The sequence below is a fragment of the Pseudophryne corroboree genome, chromosome 4, assembly GCF_028390025.1.
Source record: "Pseudophryne corroboree isolate aPseCor3 chromosome 4, aPseCor3.hap2, whole genome shotgun sequence".
In the NCBI taxonomy this organism is placed as follows: domain Eukaryota; kingdom Metazoa; phylum Chordata; class Amphibia; order Anura; family Myobatrachidae; genus Pseudophryne; species Pseudophryne corroboree.
In genome coordinates, this window is record NC_086447.1 from 799616601 (window position 1) to 799630078 (window position 13478).

A 13478-nucleotide genomic window follows, 5' to 3' on the forward strand; every position below is an offset into this window, starting at 1 on the left:
GTCCCCCTATTTACACATTACGGCAGACAGCATCCCCCTTTTTACACATTACGGCAGACAGCGTCCCCCTTTTTACACATTACGGCAGACTGCGTCCCACTTTTTACACATTACGGCAGACAGCGTCCCCCTTTTTACACATTACGGCAGACTGCGTCCCCCATTTTACACATTACGGCAGCTAGTCCCCCTTTTTACACATTACGGCAGACAGCGTCCCCTTTTTACAAATTACGGCAGACAGCGCCCCCTTTTTTACTCATTACAGCAGACAGCATCCCCTTTTTTTTTACACATTACGGAAGACAGCATCCCCTTTTTTTACAGATTACGGCAGACTGCGTCCCCTTTTTTACACATTATAGCAGACAGAGTCCCCATTTTACATATTAGGTAGACAGACCGATAGATAGACAGACAGACAGAATAGATAGATACTTACTCCGCTGGCTCAGGCTCCTCGGTGCTGGCAGCTACGGGTGGCAGGGGAGAAGGAGGAGGAGGGAGGGAGAGGAGGAAGCCGCAGCAGCGCTATGTAATTGGTAGCGGTGCCGCTGCAGTAGTCCCTCTCCTTCCGCATTGGCTGTCCGGATCCGCTGTGAATGCTGGGATGAGGGAAGCGCATCCCAGCATTCACAGCAGCGCCGGACTAGCGGAATAGTGCTGCTGCGGTGAATGCTCCTCCCCCTCCCTCCTCCTCCTTTTCCGCTGCTCCCTCTCCTCCTTCGGCACAGGCGGCTTGTAATGAGTCAATTTGAGTCATTACAAGCCGCTGGCCGTTGCGCCCTCAGTGCGACTGCGCTGTGTGCCAGGCACACCTGGCACACACGTAGTTACGGCACTGATCTGCAGCGAGAGTTAGATTTGGGTGAGCTATATTGTTTATGTGCAGGGTAAATACTGATTGCTTTATTTTTACACTGCAATTTAGATTTCAGTTTGAACACACCCCACCCAAATCTAACTCTCTCTGCACATGTTATATCTGCCCCCTACAGTGCACATGGTTTTGCCCATTAGCTAACAAATTTGCTGCTGCGATCAGGTCTGAATTGGGCAAACGTTTCTATCCTGGACCTTGTTAAAAAAAAACTTTAAATATTGGAAAGTTTCTAAAAAAGTTCTCCCTTTCTATACTATTTGTATACAGGTGCAGTGGCGGAACTACCGCCAGTGCAAGCAGTGCCTTGCACTGGGGCCCGCCACTGTCCAGGGGCCCAAAGCATGTAATGAGTCAAATGACTCATTACATGCCGCTGTGTGCTGCGGGCAACCGCAGCAGCGCTGTGTAATTGGTGCAGGGGCTGCTGCTGCTGTCCCTTTCCTTTATCATAGGCTGTCCTCCGACGCTGTGAATGCTGGGAAGCGAATCCCAGCATTCACAACCTATGGTGAAGGACAGGGACAGCAGCAGCGCCTCCACCAATTACACAGCGCTGCTGCGGCTCCCTCCTCCACCTCCTCCTTCTCTCCTGCCCGCCCGTGATCTCTGCCAGAAGCTGCACCGAGGAGCCTGACTGCCAGCGGAAAGAGTAAGTATAATTCTTTCTTTCTTTCTTTCTTTCTTTCTTTCTTTCTTTCTTTCTTTCTTTCTTTCTTTTCTGCCTTAATGTGTAAAAAGGGGGGACGCTGTCTGCCGTAATGTGTAAAAAGGGGACGCTGTGTCGTAATGTGTAAAAAGGGGGACCCTGTCTGCCGTAATGTGTAAAAAAGGGGGCTGTCTGCTGTAATGTGTAAAAAGGGGGGCGCTGTCTGCCGTAATGTCTAAAAAGGGGACGCTGTCTGCCGTAATGTCTAAAAAAGGGATGCTGTTTGCCGTAATTTGTAAAAAGGGGGGACGCTGTCTGCCGTAATGTGTAAAAAAGGAGACGCTGTCTGCCGTAATGTGTAAAAAGGGGACGCTGTCTGCCGTAATGTGTAAAAGGGGGGGCGCTGTCTGCTGTAATGTGTAAAAAGGGGACGCTGTCTGGCGTTATGTGTAAAAAGGGGGACGCTGTCTGCCTTAATGTGTAAAAAGGGGACGCTGTCTGCCTTAATGTGTAAAAAGGGGATGCTGTCTGCCTTAATGTGTAAAAAGGGGGATGCTGTCTGCCGTAATGTGTAAAAAGGGGATGCTGTCTGCCGTAATGTGTAAAAAGGGGGACGCTGTCTGCCTTAATGTGTAAAAAGGGGGACGCTGTCTGCCTTAATGTGTAAAAAGGGGACGCTGTCTGCCGTAATGTGTAAAAAGGGGATGCTGTCTGCCGCAATGTGTAAAAAGGGGCTCTACCTGGTGTAGTGGTGCTACTCTGCGACCTAATTTGAATAATGGAGACTACTGTGCACCGTTATATGAATTGGTATTATTTTGTGGCCACACCCCTTCCCCACAAAGCCACGCCCCTATATTTTTGCGCACGCCTACGGCGCGCACTGCTCCTGTTTTGCATGGAAGGGTGGGGTTCCGATGCCGTTTCTTGCACACAGTGCTAAAATGTCTAGTTACGGCACTGTTGCTAGGTATCCATTTCTCTGGCCCTAAACGGGTCCCCCTCACCATATCCTCTCCAGGGGTGAGGGGGTGGACTTGGATGGGATGAGGGGGAGAGGGGTGGGCCCAAAGCATTTTGTCACACCTGGGCCCACCGCTCGTTAGTACCGCCACTGTACAGGTGATTCACAAATGGGAGCCAGCGGCCCTCTCAAATCACCTCTGTATTTTGTGACTAAGCTTAGGCAGGGCTATTGTCACTCACCAAGCTGTATATGTGCTGAGGTGCAGAGTCAGGCCTTCTATCTCATTGTACCATACCCTTATACCCCTTTCAGACCGCTACCTTGTAACCCGGGTTACTGCACATGAGCGCGCAGTAACCCGGGTTGCTGTACAGTCTGAAAGGGTTGCCAGGTCAATGCGACTTGTTTCCCATTCACACTGTATGCATGGGTGGTGCTTTGAGATCATCTGATTGTATTATTTAAATCGCATTATTAACATTTCAGCACTACTTGTTTAACCTCGCACTATGGGGGTTATTCAGAGATGGACGCAGATCTTGCTTTCCGCAGCATCTACTCACATCCTGGGGGCCGCCCAGCACAGGGCAAGACACCCAGCATGTGTGTGGTGTCACCTCATGATGCGTCCGCAATTTTTCTGCTGATGCATCGATTTGAGGTTGAACCCTGCCTGCTCTGGCAGGCTGACTGGCGTAATTTTTTTTTCAGAGTGGCTGTGTGTGACGTCACATAGCCATCCCGAAAACGATACCAACACGCCCCCATTTTGCCTGCCACCCCTGACGGCCACCACTGTCAATCACTTTGCAGCAGCATCCTTCCAGCATGCGGCTGCAAGGTGAAGAGTCGCACACATGCTCTGAATGCAGCCTCTGAGTACAGACACGCGGCTGCGTTCGGGTCTGAAAAGACCCCTTTACCCGTTCTCATAGCAACACCACCCCTTACCATGCAGCCAATATTAAAACAAAATTGGGTATTTCTAAACAAAGATATAAGAGGTTGCAGCTTGTAAGCAGACAGTATTTTGTGTACATTTTCTATTGAAATTAGGTTTTATGCATCATGCTAAGCTATACCTTTTATTACACACCATAATCTAGTTACCTAAATCATGACTATGACACCATGGGATGCAGTTAAGATCCCGAAGGATGGAATCCTGGCGGTCGATATACCAATAACTTGCTAGGGCCCCATGAAGTGTAAATCCGTCTCTGGGTGCCTGTATTGTATATCAGTCACCAGAAAGGGGTTGGGGCTGATATGCTGGTAGTTGGGATCCCGGAGGTCAGCATACTGACACGGGGATCCCAACCGCTAGGATGCTGGCGGGAAGCGGCGGGCGCAACAGAGCTCCTTTCAGGCTGCACTCACCACAGGTTCTATTCCCACTCTATGGGTGTTGTAGACACCCACGAGTGGGAATAGCCCCTGTTATCTGGCATTCCGGCTAGCGGCATTGTCAGCGGTTGGGATTCTGGCATCTGTCTCCTGACCACCGGCATATCAACTGCATCCCCCAGAAATGGTACCTGTATTGTATGTCACTCATTAGAATTTATTGTATGTCATTCACTAGAAAAATCCTTGTAGTGTATAGCGGTCACTAGAATGATCTCTGTATTGTATATACATCACTAGAATGTTACCTACAGTGTATATTGGTCACAACAATGCTCCTTACAGGTCACAACAATGCTCCCTGTTTTGTAAATTTATCAGTAAAATGCCCCTTGTACAGTAGAAAGTTCTATGGATTGTGTAGAGTTCATTAATGCTGTCTGTATTTGATAGAGGTCACTAGAATAGTAACTGCTTTGTCACACAAGGCTGGTAAGTATTGTACTTGATTATTGCTGTTTATCATAACAATTTTTCATATATTTTATGGACTATTTAAACCACACCCACATTAGCTAACCCCTTACACAGTGTTTTTTACACCCATTTTTCAGTTGTAATTTGTTGGTAGAAAGGCCGGGCCCTTTGTTTGTGTTTTCTACGCCAGGCTAAAGGTTGCCAACCAGCCCCAGGTCCCATGTAATGCTCTTTACAACACCACACCTCCTAATAAATGTATGTGCGGTGAGATACAATCAGCCAGCCACTAGAAGAGGGTGTAGATTGCATTCACAGTGAATCACCTGTTGCTACTTGCGATACTAGAAATACATTAACGCCTGTTGTCCCCCAGCACATCAAGCTGTACCTGTACCAAGACTTAAAAGACTATATATATATATATATATATATATACACACTGCTCAAAAAAATGAAGGGCACACTTAAACAACACATCCTAGATCTGAATGAATGAAATATTCTTATTACATACTTTGTTCTTTACATAGTTGAATGTGCTGACAACAAAATAACACAAAAATTATCAATGGAAATCAAATTTATTAACCCATGGAGGTCTGGATTTGGAGTCACACTCAAAATTAAAGTGGAAAAACACACTACAGGCTGATCCAACTTTGATGTAATGTCCTTAAAACAAGTCAAAATGAGGCTCAGTAGTGTGTGTGGCCTCCACGTGCCTGTATGATCTCCCTACAACGCCTGGGCATGCTCCTGATGAGGTGGCGGATGGTTTCCTCAGGGATCTCCTCCCAGACCTGGACTAAAGCATCCACCAACTCCTGGACAGTCTGTGGTGCAACGTGGCGTTGGTGGATGGAGCGAGACATGATGTCCCAGATGTGCTCAATTGGATTCAGGTCTGGGGAACGGGCGGGCCAGTCTATAGCATCAATGCCTTCGTCTTGCAGGAACTGCTGACACACTCCAGCCACATGAGGTCTAGCATTGTCTTGCATTAGGAGGAACCCAGGGCCAACCGCACCAGCATATGGTCTCACAAGGGGTCTAAGGATCTCATCTCGGTACCTAATGGCAGTCAGGCTACCTCTGGCGAGCACATGGAGGGCTGTGCGGACCCCCAAAGAAATGCCACCCCACACCATTACTGACCCACTGCCAAACCGGTCATGCTGGAGGATGTTGCAGGCAGCAGAATGTTCTCCTTGGCGTCTCCAGACTCTGTCACATCTGTCACATGTGCTCAGTGAGAACCTGCTTTCATCTGTGAAGAGCACAGGGTGCCAGTGGCGAATTTGCCAATCTTGGTGTTCTCTGGCAAATGCCAAACGTCTTGCACGGTGTTGGGCTGTAAGCACAACCCCCACCTGTGGACGTCGGGCCCTCATACCACCCTCATGGAGTCTGTTTCTGATCATTTGAGTAGACACATGCACATTTGTGGCTTGCTGGAGGTCATTTTGCAGGACTCTGGCAGTGCTCCCCCTGTTCCTCCTTGCACAAAGGCGGAGGTAGCAGTCCTGCTGCTGGGTTGTTGCCCTCCTACGGCCTCCTCCACGTCTCCTGATGTACTGGCCTGTCTCCTGGTAGCGCCTCCATGCTCTGGACACTACGCTGACAGACACAGCAAACCTTCTTGCCACAGCTCGCATTGATGTGCCATCCTGGATGAGCTGCACTACCTGAGCCACTTGTGTGGGTTGTAGACTCCGTCTCATGCTACCACTACAGTGAAAGCACCGCCAGCTTTCAAAAGTGACCAAAACATCAGCCAGAAAGCATAGGAGCTGAGAAGTGGTCTGTGGTCACCACCTGCAGAACAACTCCTTTATTGGGGGTGTCTTGCTAATTGCCTATAATTTCCACCTGTTGTCTATTCCATTTGCACAACAGCATGTGAAATTGATTGTCAATCAGTGTTGCTTCCTAAGTGGACAGTTTGATTTCACAGAAGTGTGATTGACTTGGAGTTACGTTGTGTTGTTTAAGTGTTCCCTTTATTTTTTTTGAGCAGTGTATATATATATATATATATATATATGTGTATAAAGAAAATGACACAGCGCCACTTGCGAGGTGGGTTCTCAGTAAAATATGAAAAAAGTAAAATTGCTAAAAAACACACGCACCCTTGTTAAAAGGGTGTCTGCCAACCCTTAAGAGCGCGATACTGGTACAGTATTGCTGGGAACAGTATAAGAGTGGGAGAATAAGGGTACCGGCGACTGGTGTTGTTTAAAATGCTCCCTGTGGTGACTCCCTTGCCTATTTTAAAAGCTAAGTTAGAAATCCTTACCTTTTACTAAGACCTTTTATGTTTATATGATTTTATTTTTGAAGTACATTTTATGTTCCGCTTTTATGTGATATTAAAACTTGTTTATATTATTATATATTTTTTTGGCCTCTAAATCTATTTCTAGTTTTTAACGTTTGCATTTTAAACAACACCAGTCGCCATTACCCTTATTCTCCCACTCATATATATATATATATATATATATATATATATACTAGAAATCCAGAGGTCTTAGTTACATACATTTGCAAAATATATTAAAAGCCACCAGGCCCCGACAAGGCTTCTCTGGTGCTGGTGGTCCCTAACTCTAGGTCTGAACCAAGGGTGTGTTACTCCAGGGTAGCACAATGCAAGAAGGTAAAGTGTTACTACGTTTTAATAAAAAGAAAACAAAATCTATATAGAAAAATTTATATAATAGTGAAGGTGTAATTAAATGACCAAAAGGATTAATAAATGTGTTAAGGGGGTGCTAAATAAGATCTTGCAGTGTGCTACCCCAAAGCAGCCCAGCCACACCAATCCAGGGGGAACCGCACCCCAGAATCTCCCCAGGTACTAATAATTATTACCCTTCCGGGTAATATAACAATACCACATGATAATGGCATCTGAACAAATGAATCTGAATTTGAGAGCTTACTTACCTGAAGATTCCGCCGGGATCTCGAAATAGCACTACAGAGACCAGCATACCCTCCAAACACTGGTCCCATCCGTGCCCCTCATGCTAACAGAACAAAATGTAGGTTGCTCATGTCAATTAGACAATACAATTCACGCGCGTGAAAGGGAGTGGGTAGTCTAAGCTAGAAATACATTGGGGATTTCCCCTTGGTGTCCCCCAGCACACCAAGCTGTACCTGTACCAAGACATAAAATAAATACTAGAGATGAGCGGGTTCGGTTTCTCTGAATCCGAACCCGCCAGAACTTCATGTTTTTTTTCACGGGTCCGAGCGACTCGGATCTTCCCGCCTTGCTCGGTTAACCCGAGCGCGCCCGAACGTCATCATGACGCTGTCGGATTCTCGCGAGGCTCGGATTCTATCGCGAGACTCGGATTCTATATAAGGAGCCGCGCGTCGCCGCCATTTTCACACGTGCATTGAGATTGATAGGGAGAGGACGTGGCTGGCGTCCTCTCCGTTTAGAATTAGAATAGATTAGAGAGACACTTGATTTACTAATTTTGGGGAGCATTAGGAGTACTCAGTAGTGTACAGTGCAGAGTTTTGCTGATAGTGACCAGTGACCACCACTTTTATTTATAATCCGTTCTCTGCCTGAAAAAAGCGATACACAGCACACAGTGACTCAGTCACATACCATATCTGTGTGCACTGCTCAGGCTCAGGCCAGTGTGCTGCATCATCTATATATATTATATATCTGTCTGACTGCTCAGCTCACACAGCTTATAATTGTGGGGGAGACTGGGGAGCACTACTGCAGTGCCAGTTATAGGTTATAGCAGGAGCCAGGAGTACATAATATTATATTAAAATTAAACAGTGCACACTTTTGCTGCAGGAGTGCCACTGCCAGTGTGACTAGTGACCAGTGACCTGACCACCAGTATATAATATTAGTAGTATACTATCTCTTTATCAACCAGTCTATATTAGCAGCAGACACAGTACAGTGCGGTAGTTCACGGCTGTGGCTACCTCTGTGTCGGCACTCGGCAGCCCGTCCATAATTGTATATACCAGTGACCTAACCGTGGTTTTTTTTTCTTTCTTTATACATACATACTAGTTACGAGTATACTATCTCTTTATCAACCAGTCTATATATTAGCAGCAGACACAGTACAGTGCGGTAGTTCACGGCTGTGGCTACCTCTGTGTCGGCACTCGGCAGCCCGTCCATAATTGTATATACCACCTAACCGTGGTTTTTTTTTCTTTCTTTATACATACATACTAGTTACGAGTATACTATCTCTTTATCAACCAGTCTATATATTAGCAGCAGACACAGTACAGTGCGGTAGTTCACGGCTGTGGCTACCTCTGTGTCGGCACTCGGCAGCCCGTCCATAATTGTATATACCACCTAACCGTGGTTTTTTTTTCTTTCTTTATACATACATACTAGTTACGAGTATACTATCTCTTTATCAACCAGTCTATATATTAGCAGCAGACACAGTACAGTGCGGTAGTTCACGGCTGTGGCTACCTCTGTGTCGGCACTCGGCAGCCCGTCCATAATTGTATATACCACCTAACCGTGGTTTTTTTTTCTTTCTTTATACATACATACTAGTTACGAGTATACTATCTCTTTATCAACCAGTCTATATATTAGCAGCAGACACAGTACAGTGCGGTAGTTCACGGCTGTGGCTACCTCTGTGTCGGCACTCGGCAGCCCGTCCATAATTGTATATACCACCTAACCGTGGTTTTTTTTTCTTTCTTTATACATACATACTAGTTACGAGTATACTATCTCTTTATCAACCAGTCTATATATTAGCAGCAGACACAGTACAGTGCGGTAGTTCACGGCTGTGGCTACCTCTGTGTCGGCACTCGGCAGCCCGTCCATAATTGTATATGCCACCTAACCGTGGTTTTTTTTTCTTTCTTTATACATACATACTAGTTACGAGTATACTATCTCTTTATCAACCAGTCTATATATTAGCAGCAGACACAGTACAGTGCGGTAGTTCACGGCTGTGGCTACCTCTGTGTCGGCACTCGGCAGCCCGTCCATAATTGTATATACCACCTAACCGTGGTTTTTTTTCTTTCTTTATACATACATACTAGTTACGAGTATACTATCTCTTTATCAACCAGTCTATATATTAGCAGCAGACACAGTACAGTGCGGTAGTTCACGGCTGTGGCTACCTCTGTGTCGGCACTCGGCAGCCCGTCCATAATTGTATACTAGTATCCAATCCATCCATCTCCATTGTTTACCTGAGGTGCCTTTTAGTTGTGCCTATTAAAATATGGAGAACAAAAATGTTGAGGTTCCAAAATTAGGGAAAGATCAAGATCCACTTCCACCTCGTGCTGAAGCTGCTGCCACTAGTCATGGCCGAGACGATGAAATGCCAGCAACGTCGTCTGCCAAGGCCGATGCCCAATGGCATAGTACAGAGCATGTCAAAACCAAAACACCAAATATCAGTAAAAAAAGGACTCCAAAACCTAAAATAAAATTGTCGGAGGAGAAGCGTAAACTTGCCAATATGCCATTTACCACACGGAGTGGCAAGGAACGGCTGAGGCCCTGGCCTATGTTCATGGCTAGTGGTTCAGCTTCACATGAGGATGGAAGCACTCAGCCTCTCGCTAGAAAACTGAAAAGACTCAAGCTGGCAAAAGCACCGCAAAGAACTGTGCATTCTTTGAAATCCCAAATCCACAAGGAGAGTCCAATTGTGTCGGTTGCGATGCCTGACCTTCCCAACACTGGACGTGAAGAGCATGCGCCTTCCACCATTTGCACGCCCCCTGCAAGTGCTGGAAGGAGCACCCGCAGTCCAGTTCCTGATAGTCAGATTGAAGATGTCAGTGTTGAAGTACACCAGGATGAGGAGGATATGGGTGTTGCTGGCGCTGGGGAGGAAATTGACCAGGAGGATTCTGATGGTGAGGTGGTTTGTTTAAGTCAGGCACCCGGGGAGACACCTGTTGTCCGTGGGAGGAATATGGCCGTTGACATGCCAGGTGAAAATACCAAAAAAATCAGCTCTTCGGTGTGGAGGTATTTCACCAGAAATGCGGACAACAGGTGTCAAGCCGTGTGTTCCCTTTGTCAAGCTGTAATAAGTAGGGGTAAGGACGTTAACCACCTCGGAACATCCTCCCTTATACGTCACCTGCAGCGCATTCATAATAAGTCAGTGACAAGTTCAAAAACTTTGGGTGACAGCGGAAGCAGTCCACTGACCAGTAAATCCCTTCCTCTTGTAACCAAGCTCACGCAAACCACCCCACCAACTCCCTCAGTGTCAATTTCCTCCTTCCCCAGGAATGCCAATAGTCCTGCAGGCCATGTCACTGGCAATTCTGACGAGTCCTCTCCTGCCTGGGATTCCTCCGATGCATCCTTGCGTGTAACGCCTACTGCTGCTGGCGCTGCTGTTGTTGCCGCTGGGAGTCGATGGTCATCCCAGAGGGGAAGTCGTAAGCCCACTTGTACTACTTCCAGTAAGCAATTGACTGTTCAACAGTCCTTTGCGAGGAAGATGAAATATCACAGCAGTCATCCTACTGCAAAGCGGATAACTGAGTCCTTGACAACTATGTTGGTGTTAGACGTGCGTCCGGTATCCGCCGTTAGTTCACAGGGAACTAGACAATTTATTGAGGCAGTGTGCCCCCGTTACCAAATACCATCTAGGTTCCACTTCTCTAGGCAGGCGATACCGAGAATGTACACGGACGTCAGAAAAAGACTCACCAGTGTCCTAAAAAATGCAGTTGTACCCAATGTCCACTTAACCACGGACATGTGGACAAGTGGAGCAGGGCAGGGTCAGGACTATATGACTGTGACAGCCCACTGGGTAGATGTATGGACTCCCGCCGCAAGAACAGCAGCGGCGGCACCAGTAGCAGCATCTCGCAAACGCCAACTCTTTCCTAGGCAGGCTACGCTTTGTATCACCGCTTTCCAGAATACGCACACAGCTGAAAACCTCTTACGGCAACTGAGGAAGATCATCGCGGAATGGCTTACCCCAATTGGACTCTCCTGTGGATTTGTGGCATCGGACAACGCCAGCAATATTGTGTGTGCATTAAATATGGGCAAATTCCAGCACGTCCCATGTTTTGCACATACCTTGAATTTGGTGGTGCAGAATTTTTAAAAAAACGACAGGGGCGTGCAAGAGATGCTGTCGGTGGCCAGAAAAATTGCGGGACACTTTCGGCGTACAGGCACCACGTACAGAAGACTGGAGCACCACCAAAAACTACTGAACCTGCCCTGCCATCATCTGAAGCAAGAAGTGGTAACGAGGTGGAATTCAACCCTCTATATGCTTCAGAGGTTGGAGGAGCAGCAAAAGGCCATTCAAGCCTATACAATTGAGCACGATATAGGAGATGGAATGCACCTGTCTCAAGTGCAGTGGAGAATGATTTCAACGTTGTGCAAGGTTCTGATGCCCTTTGAACTTGCCACACGTGAAGTCAGTTCAGACACTGCCAGCCTGAGTCAGGTCATTCCCCTCATCAGGCTTTTGCAGAAGAAGCTGGAGGCATTGAAGAAGGAGCTAAAAGGGAGCGATTCCGCTAGGCATGTGGGACTTGTGGATGCAGCCCTTAATTCGCTTAACAAGGATTCACGGGTGGTCAATCTGTTGAAATCAGAGCACTACATTTTGGCCACCGTGCTCGATCCTAGATTTAAAGCCTACCTTGGATCTCTCTTTCCGGCAGACACAGGTCTGCTGGGGTTGAAAGACCTGCTGGTGACAAAATTGTCAAGTCAAGCGGAACGCGACCTGTCAACATCTCCTCCTTCACATTCTCCCGCAACTGGGGGTGCGAGGAAAAGGCTCAGAATTCCGAGCCCACCCGCTGGCGGTGATGCAGGGCAGTCTGGAGCGACTGCTGATGCTGACATCTGGTCCGGACTGAAGGACCTGACAACGATTACGGACATGTCGTCTACTGTCACTGCATATGATTCTCTCAACATTGATAGAATGGTGGAGGATTATATGAGTGACCGCATCCAAGTAGGCACGTCACACAGTCCGTACTTATACTGGCAGGAAAAAGAGGCAATTTGGAGGCCCTTGCACAAACTGGCTTTATTCTACCTAAGTTGCCCTCCCACAAGTGTGTACTCCGAAAGAGTGTTTAGTGCCGCCGCTCACCTTGTCAGCAATCGGCGTACGAGGTTACATCCAGAAAATGTGGAGAAGATGATGTTCATTAAAATGAATTATAATCAATTCCTCCGCGGAGACATTGACCAGCAGCAATTGCCTCCACAAAGTACACAGGGAGCTGAGATGGTGGATTCCAGTGGGGACGAATTGATAATCTGTGAGGAGGGGGATGTACACGGTGATATATCGGAGGGTGAAGATGAGGTGGACATCTTGCCTCTGTAGAGCCAGTTTGTGCAAGGAGAGATTAATTGCTTCTTTTTTGGGGGGGGTCCAAACCAACCCGTCATATCAGTCACAGTCGTGTGGCAGACCCTGTCACTGAAATGATGGGTTGGTTAAAGTGTGCATGTCCTGTTTTGTTTATACAACATAAGGGTGGGTGGGAGGGCCCAAGGACAATTCCATCTTGCACCTCTTTTTTCTTTTCTTTTTCTTTGCATCATGTGCTGATTGGGGAGGGTTTTTTGGAAGGGACATCCTGCGTGACACTGCAGTGCCACTCCTAGATGGGCCCGGTGTTTGTGTCGGCCACTAGGGTCGCTAATTTTACTCACACAGTCAGCTACCTCATTGCGCCTCTTTTTTTCTTTGCGTCATGTGCTGTTTGGGGAGGGTTTTTTGGAAGGGACATCCTGCGTGACACTGCAGTGCCACTCCTAGATGGGCCCGGTGTTTGTGTCGGCCACTAGGGTCGCTAATCTTACTCACACAGTCAGCTACCTCATTGCGCCTCTTTTTTTCTTTGCGTCATGTGCTGTTTGGGGAGGGTTTTTTGGAAGGGACATCCTGCGTGACACTGCAGTGCCACTCCTAGATGTGCCCGGTGTTTGTGTCGGCCACTAGGGTCACTAATCTTACTCACACAGCTACCTCATTGCGCCTCTTTTTTTCTTTGCGTCATGTGCTGTTTGGGGAGGGTTTTTTGGAAGGGCCATCCTGCGTGACACTGCAGTGCCACTCCTAGATGGG